Source organism: Heterocephalus glaber, unplaced genomic scaffold (genome assembly GCF_053883595.1).
Source record: "Heterocephalus glaber isolate CG9 unplaced genomic scaffold, H.glaber_assembly_v1.0 deba00001600, whole genome shotgun sequence".
NCBI classification, from domain to species: domain Eukaryota; kingdom Metazoa; phylum Chordata; class Mammalia; order Rodentia; family Bathyergidae; genus Heterocephalus; species Heterocephalus glaber.
This window is the reverse complement of record NW_028258372.1, coordinates 4,684,546-4,697,047: the sequence shown is the minus strand read 5'-3', so window position 1 is coordinate 4,697,047 and position 12,502 is coordinate 4,684,546. Positions and strand designations below refer to the sequence as shown.

The 12,502-nt window shown below is 37.6% G+C and overlaps 1 long non-coding RNA gene across 2 annotated transcripts in view; it reads right to left on the bottom strand.

Annotated features, from left to right (window-relative positions):
* Positions 1–8,091: 8,091 nt before the first annotated feature.
* Positions 8,092–12,502, bottom strand: part of LOC110350923 (uncharacterized) — a 30,887-nt gene continuing 26,476 nt past the window's right edge. For both annotated transcript variants that reach the window (XR_002397869.2, XR_015444506.1), the window contains exon 3: positions 8,092–10,705. This is a non-coding gene — a long non-coding RNA (uncharacterized LOC110350923). The remainder of the gene's footprint in view (positions 10,706–12,502) is intronic.

Here is a 12,502-nt window from a genome sequence, read left to right as displayed (position 1 = left end):
TATAGACTTATTCCTCCTGTCAGGCTTCTGTGACTTGGGAAAGGCAAAGTGGCAATTTCTGGCTGCTGTGTGGGTTATGCTCAGTGACTGAGACTGGAGTCACATCCTCCCCATCAACCCTCCACTGGCACTAGTCTTGACATTACTTCATTCTGTTTCATCCTAGACTGTAGTAGTGGTTATCACATTCACCGAACACGCCATTTCATGGATTATAAATGTGTTCTATGTCCTATAATTGTTTGAAAGGATCCAAAAGAACTACTGAAATGAAGAACCTTGGCCTCAAAGACCTTCCAGCTTGTCTTCTCATTAGCCTTCCAATTTCTTTTACATGTATAAGAACCCAAACTACTGACTTATTGCCCATGGTAGTGCCCTGGCATCAGTGTATATATTTGGATGAGTTTGCTGAAGTTGGAAATGCTAATTATATCCCAATGGCTCCATAATGCTGCAGTTAAGAACCAGGCCTTGGTGTGGGGAGTGTACCTCAGTGATAGACGGTGTGCTTAGCATGCATGCACCATGCCCTGGGTTCAATCCTCACCACCCAAACCAAGCCAAACAAAGAAATATGCCTTGGGTGTATTCTAAGACAAATTTTTTAAAGGTCTATTTTCATCCTCCATTTCCACAAGTAGGAATTTTTAAAAATATGTAATGAGATGTCTCTTTAAAATCTTGCCTAACATTTAAAGGCTCACCCTTTGGGGCCAAGCATCGTTCTCAGCCCTGAAGAAAGGGCAAGTCTTCTGCTCTTGAGGAACATGCATTCTAGGGCAGGGACAGCCAATAAACATGTAACCATACAAGCAGGATTGTTTGCATTGAGTGCTATGAGAGAAAGGAGGAAGAGGAGGCAAAGAAGGAAGCTGAGGGAGGGGAAACAGCGAGATATAATAGAAAAGTGGGCATGAGGGTGGCAGCAGCAGGGCTATTTCAGGTTGAGTACTTGGGAACATATTTTGTGAAGCAGTGACAGTTCAGCTGACACCTAAAGAAAGGAAGAAGCAGCACCTCAATTAGGGAAAGTAATTTCCAGATAGAAGAAGGAGTAGGTGCAAAGTCCCTGGGGCAGAAAAGAGCATGATATCTAAGCTAGTGAAAGCATGACAGCATGACTAAACCTAGAAGGTCAGTGATACAACACAGGACTGGTGACATAAGCAGCTGTCATAGCAGCTTGGGGCTGTGGTAAGGCGTTTGCTTGATGAAAACATGTCTTACAGTTAGCACTGCAGGCTGGACTCCACGCCAAGATCCAGCCTCCCTTGACTATGGCAGAGACTTCCTGCAACTTCAACAGTTAGCTGCACCAGGATTTTCCAACAACCCCACGATAAAGAAGAAAATGTAGAGGAAGGAAAACATGTTTTAACAAAAAAAATTTCAAAGCTATTTGGAAAGGGGAAGAAATAAATCTTTAGTTCCAGGGCTCTCATTTTTAAAGTCAAGGTGGCTCTAGTCTAGTCTGTTACAAAGATAGTGTGAACACCAATTTGTGTTCCTTTGAGTAACGGTTTTGATTGCTTCAAAGTGAATCGTGAGTATCAGAAAGGGACAAGTTTATCTACTACAGAGTCATTCAAAATTCCAGGCATAATTCATCAATTCTTTCATATAAATAACAAAGCTTGTGCCTTGCCACATGATCTGAACTTAAATTGAGATTAAGCTGTGACAGCTAATATTTGTTATGTGCTGAAAACCAGAATCCAGTGTTAAGAAGCAAAACCTACAGAAAACGGATAGTATAAATCCCTTAGATGAATTAGACGTTAAATGAGACTGCCGACAATTGCTCCGAATAATTTGTTAGCTTAGGCATTAAAGGTTATTGCTCCATGTTAAGAAAGTGTCAGTTTCTTCTAGAATGTGGTCCAAACTGCTATTTTAAATTGTTATGGAAGTGTATTTAGAAAATTAATGCCATTTAGTTTTAAAGTCTTTTATTGTTTGCGTTAATTTATGGAAAGAGTCCTCCCTGCTCTTTGTAACATTCAAAAACTAAAGAACAAGACAAGCTTCCCCAGGAAAACCATAGAAGAGCATCACTTTTCCCACCACAGTGAAGGGGAAGATTTAGGAATAAGAACATTCTCTTAGGCAGGTTTAATTAAATATCAAAATGTTAATAAAGCATTTGTCAGTGCTCTTTTTAATTACTTTGAGAGCAATATACTCCCCTATGTTCATTTTCCAGATGAGAAAATTGAGAATCATGATTTATAAAATAATCTCTAGGACAATGTCCTTTACAATCTCTAGCCAGGAAAAAATCGTCATCTCACCTTCTGCTCTTCCTTACAAAACTAATGCCGCTCAGGGTCCTTCTATGTCCCCAGGAAGTACTCATCTCTAAATTTACAGAATAAAATCAGTTTTCTAACAGTTCCTCTTAGAATGGGCTCCACATTGCAAAATTAAAAATAATAGAGCATACATCGCTTCTCCATATTTATATCTTCTGTATTTACATCAGAAGTGAATTTTAATTTAAGAAGCACAGCAACTTGTATTTTAAGAACAAATTAGCCTCATTAGTTAGTGCAAAATGCTGCTCTTCCAACTAGCATTCTGATATTTTAAAAAACTTTATCTTTCCTTTGCCACCAGAAGCCAATCCCCAGATTAAATGGCAGCCCCCAGCCACCCGTAGAGACACCATGGCAAAGCAATCATTGAATTTGGTCACTGCCTTTTGCAGATATCAGGGGCACCAAAAAGGAAGGGAAAACGAAGCCATCTGATGTAAAGATTTATATGTGGAGTGTACTAAAATCAAATTTAAAATGGCCACCTCGGAATGACCCTTAGTAGAGAAGCATCCAAGAGGATTTCTGGGGTTTTGATAGATGAACAGCCCCACTTAATTCTTCAGGGTTGGAGGATCACAGTCATCATGAATCTAATGGCTTTGGAATGAAAAATATGTTAACAATGTAAACTCATATTTTTCAGCAGTGACCCTCCTTTTACTCCCCGAAAAAGATAATTTAATCATCTCACAGTCTTTATTCTTAACAAGTTTTCCTTCTTGTGAATCTTTAGTCCTCTATTTTAAACTCCAGTGCATACTTATATGCTAATTATATTTTAATAATTCTTGGATATTATATATGAAAAGATGGAGGAGAAAGTTTTAAACTTAAATGTTCTGTGCATGTCACTGTTTTAAGCCGAATCACACAGTCCACTTTTCTTGTAAATCAGCCCATCCCATGCTAGTCACTTTTGTTGCTTTATGCTGATTTCCCTCTAGTTCCTCTGTATCTGCCTGCTCCCAGGATACGCAGACCTGAACACAATATTCCAGGTGTGTTTTTGCCAAATGTATTAAATTACTGCACGTCTCCCTCATGAAGTGATGTCTCCACACGTACAGCCCCAAATCACATTAGCTTCCATGGCATATTGCAAACACATCTAATTTGTCCTCCACTCTCCCCCTGGTCTCTCTAGCATTACCATTTTCTGATTTTTTTACTCCTTGTTGCTTACTTTTGTAGCGCCCCCTCACCTCAAAGCATTAGGGCTATACCTGCCTCACTTCATTCTCATTTCATTTGATCCTTTCCATATTTTTAACCTTAGAACCCCTGTGTAGCACTTCTCTTTATTCATTGGTGTGTTTCCAATGGCTCCTGATTTAATTTCATCTGCAAATCTAATTAACATGCTGTTTACCACAGTTTTTTCCAGGTTACAAATGGACATGCTCAGCAAAGAACTGCAGGAGCTAACAGAGATTCCTGAGACCCCTTCTCAGTGGCTGTCCTACTGGGATACCCTCAGAAAGTGCAATTAACTTTGTCCAGCTCAGGGGATGGCTGCTTCAGCCACTTTGCACCTTTTTGATGGACAGCTGTGTCTCTCCCTTAATCAGCCAATTTGGAGATAGAACAATTACAAAAGATAGCAATTACTGAATGCAGTCTGTCATTGCAGAGATGGAGGATGTGAAGAGGAAGAGAAAAAGAAGAAATGGCCCAGATTTAGAGTTGGATGATTAAAAAAAATCTCAGCTCTACCTAGGGAGTAGACCTAAGCAGGAAGAGGCTGAAAAGCAAAGAGACTTCTAGAGTCAGAGAAGGGAAATGCAGCCTGGTTGCCTAGCAAGCTTCCAGCCCATCTCCCAGTCTTCCAATAATCAAAGACCAGTGCTTGCTTCTTGTTGTTTTTACTGCTCTTAAAGATTCCAGGAGTTTCTTAAAATCATGTTGTGGTATTTAAATAATTACTTTTTTTTATACTAGAGATCTAATGGAGGGCCTCACACATGCTAAGCATGCACTGTGCCACTGAGCTATATCCCAGCCTTGAACAAATACTCTTAAGGTATTTACTTTTATCTCAAATTTTATTGTTGTACTTTAAATATATTTCACTTTGTTTTTTAAAGTGAATGAAATGATTGGCAAAATCTTTTTTATAGTGATTACAAACCATAGAGTTTTAAGGATATGGATGTTTCTTTAAATTTTTTTCTTTTTCTTCTTTTTTTGACTCAGTAATCCAAGTTCCTGATCTTTATCTAAATTCTCTTTAACAATTGTCCCAAAGCACCATATCTATTCTCCATGCACAGAGCAAAGACCCCAAAGGAGATACCAGTCAATGAGAAAATATTATTTCCCAACTCTAATAGTCACAGTTCTTACACGATTAAGAAAACTTCATAAGGAAAATAATATCCATCTCCATTTAAATATATTTATTCAGAATTCTTTCTGATTAAATGTATTTTTTAATATAGGAGCATGCAAATAAGAAAGGCAATTTAAAAAATCAGATCGTTGGTAGAAGTTATGTTGAAAACTTGTGGAGCTTAATATAGAAATCCTTCCCACCTAAGTTTACAAACATCAGGAAGAAGGAGAGACAAACCACAGTTAAAGGATGATTTCTAGGGAAATGTTTTTCATATTTTGGGAGGAGATAATCACATTGGATGATCTTTCTTATGTATATTCTACAAAAGTCTTGTTCTTTGCCTCTCTCCAAATTGTTCTGTTCCCATGAAGGAAAGGGAAAGGGGAAAGCATATAAAATTCCAGCTTTCCTGTGAGTTTAAAAAAAGAGGGAAAAGTTCTAGAGGGAAATGTCTGAGAAAGACAAGAATTACTATGACAATCAAATGTCCTCTGTCCGATAAACTGAAAAGTGTCTGTGGGAAGCTTTGACACTGAAGCATCCTGGAGCCCTGAAACAGGTAGAGTCTGCTCAACCTGCATTTCTGCAGTACCTTGGACAGGCCCAGCTCCACACTCCCTGGAGGAGAAACCACGGTAAATGTTTTCTTGAGAACAAACTGAGATTCGTCCAAATTGGACCTCACATTGAGTCCTTGTCTCATGTTGGTTATGTGGCCTCACGTGAAATATTTGATCTCTCCTCCTCAGCTGTCTCAGCTGATCAGATGTCTGCTCTCATCAGGGTGTAGTAGTGAGCAAATGAAATGATGGAAGTGAAACTTCCTACACAAATAGGACATTTTCTGTAATTAAGATTTCACAGAATCTTGAAATATCTATAGCTACTATTAATCACCACTGGAAAAATATTCTATTTTGTATTAGTCAATCCCAGTCCAGAAATATTACCACTAAAATTTTCAAATGAACAGATAGTAATTTAAAACTTTTAAATATTTTAAATGTCTAAACAAATAAAATACCTCTTAAATACTTAATTGCATATATTTCTGATTTTATTTACTCAGTAATAATCTATTTCAAACAATCAAATTTAGTATGTATTTTTTCACAGGATTTCAATCTTGAATTTTATATTTTGGAATTATCCTACCATTTAATTACTTCTAAGTATCTTGCTATATTTCCATGCATTATATTTCTTTACCAATGATGTAAAGTAAAAAGCAAGTCATGTGATATCTATCATTTTGAAATTAGCAAATACTTGATAATAGTGATGGACTGCTAAATAATGAATAAAAGAACAGTGTGTTAGTTAAATTCATTTAGCCATCAGGATTCCTGAAACAACTGCGTTAACCATTTATAGACAGTTTGCATATCAATGAATAGTTGACCTAGTTTGGTTGCAAATATGGCTGAAATTAACCAGATCCCAAATATTCACTCTCAGTTCTATAATTGCTAACTGATCATTCAGTGATCTAATTTAGTATTCATTGGTCAACCTCCAAATGGCCTGAATATTTGGATATACACAGAATGTTGTTATTCAGATTTTGCCTCGAATAACATATAAGCAAGAAAAATATATGTAAAATATGCTATGGAAAAACTCCAAGGACACGTGCGTGCACACATGCATGTGTGTAAAGTTGATATTGCCCATTGCCAAAGACTATTTGCTTACAATTAAAGGACTCCCTAGTGATTATATAGAGATACTGGGATCACATTAGTGATCTTTATTTATGGAAGGAAGCTTGATAGTAGTCTTAAGGATCATGTACCATCTGAACTCACTGGGCAATCTTAACACCCCTAAAAAGTAGGATAAGGAGATAGTACATGCCTTACAAAGTGATGCAACAGGAAGTAGGCACCCAGCACTAACTAGGAAATGTTCTTGGCTAAAAATTGCACCTGAACCTAATCAAGCCTAAAGACCTATAAACAATGCATAATGTTTAAATCAAGTGAAACATACCTAGCTCCTCATTCATCATTACTAAATGATAAAATTCAGAATCCTTCTATCATTTTGATTTGTACCCTGCTTTATTATTTATAGTCACCGTGCTGTGCACCAGTGCTCCAGAACTTCTTAGTCCTCCGTAGCTGTAACTGAGCACCCATCCATCAACCTCTCCTCATTTCTGCTCCCCTCTGACCCCCAGCCTTGTAACCACCATTCTGCTCTCCACACTTCACACCTTAATCACCACACAGAATCCCATGGTGGGCAAAGAAAGGAAAACAATGACTTTGCACAAATGAGCTCACTGCTAGCACCCCCTGGTGTGATGCCTGCTGCATGAGCTGCTGCTCCTGACTCCAGAGTAAGGAGCTGGGGGTGGAGGCTGTGGGGTCTTAGGGATTTGTGGCCAATGCATCTGCAAATGCGGAGAAGGTGGAAAAAGATGATCTCTGTACAAAAAATTTCCTCAAATTTTGAGATTAATATGTACATTTTCCTTAGATTTTTGTTTTGCCTTTGTAAGTGGCTTCATTTCAGGTGGCTACGTTTTATTTTTGTGCACCCTCTCCAACATAACAGGTATTTCTTAAGCTCAGGAAAAATATGAATCCCAAGTTGCCATGTGTAGAGAAGAGAGCTGCTCCACATGAAAGAACTTCTGCTCACACCCTGTCCCCATAAATCCCAGCACACACAGCTCACCACAGCCCTCCAGGGAGAGCAGAGAAGCGTAATGTGGAGCAACTGGAAGGGTGAATGAAAGCACATCCTGATGTCTTGGAGCTAAGAGGAGGAAAAGGATATTTACATACAGCGAGATGTCAACCCGGAAAGTTCAGTGTGCTCAGAAATAGACAGTGGCTGGGACAATGATGGAGGAATCAAAGTGCTACAGCAGATTGCATCTTTCATGTTTAATTTTCATTTAATTCCTAAAGAGGGCAGAGGTTCAAAGGAATGACTCACCCTCCTCATCCTCACCCTTCAGAAAAACTCCCGCCTATCCCACAAACACCCAAGCCTAGAAATACCCCATTTGTTACGCCCTGAATTGATCGTTTTTCATCAAGTACTTATTGATTAGAAACAATGTTCATCTGAGCCTCAGCCACAAAGTGGTGTTTCAACCAAGTGGAGATGGACATTCCCAGCCTGTTCCTGTGAACCAACCCATCTGTCATCATCTTTGTGCCCAGAGGGAACAGTGAAAGTCCTCTTGCCCCCTCCTCCTCCTCTTCCATTTCTTAGTTGCTCTGTCTCACAAAAATACAGTTAACCTATTAAAGTATTTTATTTGTTTTAAGCAGAAATAATTTTGTGAGCATACTCAAAAAAAATGAACTAAAGTTAAGTGATGGTATGAAAATTCCAAACAGCAGGAATACTTTAGTTAAGTTCAACATGAGATTAAAAGAAGTAGAAATAACAGAGAAATTGAAATCAGATATGTTTAAATGCCTTTAAATAGCTGTTTTTATTAAATACAAATAACAGTATACAGGGTCATCTGGAAACAAAGCATGTTTTTAGTGAGATCCAGTGAGAAATAATTCTTATTGTTATGGTTTCCAAAAAGTCTCAGAATATACATAAAATATTCACTGTGTTGCATTGATTCTGAATGGAAACTGATGTATTCTGCTGAGTTTTAGTTCAAAATAGTCTGGAAATTCCTAAAGAATTTTAGATTTACCTGAGGTCCTAGGGTTGGTGACATCTAATCCATTTTTCTCATCTATAATTTCCTTTGGGGAGGTTTAAAAAATTGTTTTTGGTATGTGTATAATTTGTGGTCTTAAAGACAACTGAGGCCTGATTTTCTTTGTTTCCACCTACTAAGATGATTAGTCATTAACACTAAGAGTGATTATTGATATTTTTAAAAATATTGATATATTTTAGACCATAGATTCATTTTTTTAAACAAGAATATGTTTAAGGCAATTTAAGAACCTATTACTTAATCCCTTATTAGGTTTTATTTTATAATGAATCTTTTTTTCCCATGATATGAAAGATTTTAGTTACAATTAAAATATTGGGAGAAAATAATGATTTCTAACTACTAACAAGTTTCTTTGTTCTTCAACTTTCACCTGGCATTAAATGTCAAAGCCCAAAGGATTTTACTGTATTGTATTTTTAATTCAAGCCCCAACTTACAGCATTTTAGATGAAATTTTAAGCCAAGTCCCATTGGTATTTGAAAGTGGCAATATCATGATTTTCCATATTTTATATTCTAGTATTTTTTCTCTTTTCCCAACCTGTTCTGTAGACAGGTTTCCAATTCTGTACCATATCTTCAAATGTGATTCTACAGGAAATTTCATATAAGTGGCAAATAGTCACTATACTTCAGAAACAAATAACCCTCTAATTTGATAACAAATAAATTTCATTTAAATGCAAAATATACTTTCATTTCCAAAACTCTAACCTTTATTTGCTACAAAACTCCTATGAAGAAATTCCATTCATGAATTTTATCTATACCAGAACAAAAATATCTAATTGCCTCTTCTATGAAATCTGTATTTATCAATTATGGCTTTCTCGGGGAAATTCTAATTTGCAAAAATGCTTTACATTCCAAGCTTTAACAGTTGGAGGTGGATGTCCTTAAGGATGGAGGGGGAAAAAGTTCTTTTTTAAATGGCACATTTACTAATTATAAAATGCTCTTATCTCTCTGTAGCCCAAGCCAAAATGAACATGTGCCTTGTACTAAGAAATCCCAGGATTGTCACAACTTGTGCCAGCTGTTGAGGTTATGACACCTGTGCCAGCATCGCCAGCTCTGCCCACTGTCATCTGTTCCAAGTGTTCCATCTGCACTGTTTGTACCAATTCTCCCATTTCTGCATCTGTACCTTCTGCAGAAATGTTTCCAACAATGCCAGCTGTGTCACTGGTGCCAAATATGCCAGATGTTCTATTTGTCCACCCTGGGCCAAATCAATGCAGTTTTGTGCTCATTAGTTTTAGCTGGTAGATTCTATTTTACAATTTTTTGAGATGTACTTAGATTGAATCCAGGCAAAAATCCCCTTTACAATGATATTACATCGATCCATCCATATTTTGCAACCCCAACTTTGTACCTGAAAACAGGAAGTCAGCCGATGTTATTTTGATCAGATTAAACCAGCTCATGATAACCAGTTCAATATGAATTGTGGTAGAGAATTTCCTATGATGCAAAACTCTGTATCACAAAAACCATGGAACACAACAAAAAATTGGCAAAGTAATTAAAAAAGAATAAATTTTGTTCTGATAAACAAATTGAGAATGCTCAGAAATCAATATGGTAAGCCAATTAGCATAATCTGTGGCATAATGTCCCATTAAGCTTCCTGTTTATTGGTCTTTTAATTGATAGAGTTAAACATGTGGATTAATGTTTATGTCATATATTCCCATTTTCTGCTTTCTGCTCCAGGGAGCATTAATCAAAGGTGCACACAGGTGGTAGGGCAAGACCCATCCCTCTTGCTGCTTCCTGTAGAATTAAGCAAGCTCAGGATCTTGTCCTCCAGCTAGAATATAGCTTCTCTCTTCTCTCCCAAATGTCAATTCTGCTGGTGCCAACACAAACCATTCTTGTTCATATGCTCTTCCAGCTTTAAAAATTGAAGGCAAAAAAGTATTTTCATACTCACAACCTCAATATCCTGTGTCACCACAAACCAAAAAGTAATGTTTTTCTCTTTTCTCATTCAGAAGTCTTTTCAAGAAGGCCAAAAGCTCAATCTCTGCATTTTGACCCAAATTCTTTCTTTCCAAATCTTTTTCAAATGTGGAGGATGAATGTACCATTTGTCATTTAAAAACAGGAAAGAGAGGTCCAGAGAACATGAAGCTACCGCTTATTTACTCACCCTGGGTTACTTCACTTGCCTCTGTCAGTGATAAAAGCTGCACCTGTTCACTAGTGCTTGAAAGTTCATGATGAAATTCTCGACGACAAACAAAATGACAGTTCACAGTCATGTCCAGGGATTTGCAGTCACATGAGCTCCAGTGAAGAAATGTCTCACAAGCTTTGTCAGGTTTTCAAAATCTATACAGAAAACACAGTTTCCATAGTGAATCACTATATTATTCCAAAAGTAATGAACTGAATTTAGATCTGAGGGTAAACTCCTGGTAGTATCTTGCCTTTTCAGACAAGGATCTGTTTGCTGAGGCATCAGATGCACAATGGCAACAGTCTCAGCAAGTGCAGATGCAGCTTCCATTCCACATACTCTTCCTATATTGTCTCAGTGATTATGTCTCAGTGTCCCAAGTCATTTACTCTCCTACCCAAGTTTTACCTATTTCTGATCTTTTCGCTACAAACCTTTTCCTACTCTCCTTTGAACATGAAGATGTGATTGAATAAATATCTATTCTATAAAATGGTAGCTTTCTATCAAAATACACCCAGCTCCTAGCTAGAAGGATCCAGTCTGAATCTGTTGACCTCCCTTCTAGAAATTCCATAAACTTTTAAAATTCAAATTCCCTGTGTTGCAAGACGCCAGAAAGGAACATCCTTAATTAGGATAAAAATAGTCTGTGACTTGTTGGGAGTGCACCCTGTACCTTCTCAGTACATTTTAATTAATGTAACTTCAGCTCCCTGCTGACAAAGATGTTTCTGATGGTGTTTTGGCCCAACATATTTACCGCCTTCATGGATGTGAGTCACTTGAACGCTTGGAGAAATCCACAAACTTCAGAGTTTCATGTAAAATAGGGAACTGAGTGTTAGAATTGCCAGGTGGGCCTAAATAGCTGAAAGTATTTTTCATCATCTATCTGACCTTCTTTATGTAACTTCTTGATATGGGAATCATGAGAGCCCTTGGATTTGAAGATAAAGAATTGAAACTACACATTTCAAGGTTTCCATAGAAAAGCAGAGAAAAAGACCTGAATGTTTTAGGAATTTGCTATCATTACATCTAGCTTCTTATTTATTTATTTATTTATTTATTTTGCTACTGGAGATTGAACTTGGTACCTTGCACTGGCGAGGCAGGCGGTGGAACCACTGAGCTAAATCCCAGGGCCAAAGAGTAGCTCTGGTTTTTGGGAGGGTTCTTGGTACAGGGGATTGAACTCAGAATCTTGTGCTTGGGACTAAAAGGTATAATAGATAATGTGAAATAGGAAGAAAAGGGGAAAGGAGAAGGGGAAGTAGGAGGGGTAGGGGTAGAGGAAAGGAAAGAAGGGAATGAAATTAACATGAGAAAATGAAAAAAAGCAAACAAAGTCTCTGTAAATAGGGAGGGATGGAGGGGTTGAAGGGAGGGGAGGGGAAGGGGGAAAAATAAGAACCAAGAGAGATTATGTAAAGGTGCAGATTTCCAATGATGAATGTCATTATATTGTTTACCTAAAATGTACCAATAAAAGGATATATAAAGACAAGAAAAAAGAATCTTGTGCTTGAGAGGCAGGCGCCAGAACCACTGAGCTAAATCCCTGGCCCTAGCTTCTCTCTTAGATAGTTGTTTTTCTGGAATGTGTAAATTGCCATGAAGGAGAAGTCTGTCCATTGCTTCCCTGGCTATTTAAAAAAGAGAACTTCAGTCCTTTTTCCTTCAGTATTCGTCTTCCTGCTTTCCCATTCTCACGGTTCACACTTTCAAATTTGGAAGAAGGGTAAAAACTAACCTTTTTAGTTGCATCATTGTTGGGTGCACTAGCAAACTGAATATCCTTCTTTACAGCCCATGAATGGTAGCAGTTGCACGATCAATATTCACTAAGAGAGTATAAAAGGAGGTACTAACTTATGCTGAGATGTCATGGCCTTAATGTAACTGAGTACTTCAGCTACTATTGTTGTCATGTTCATCATTTCCTC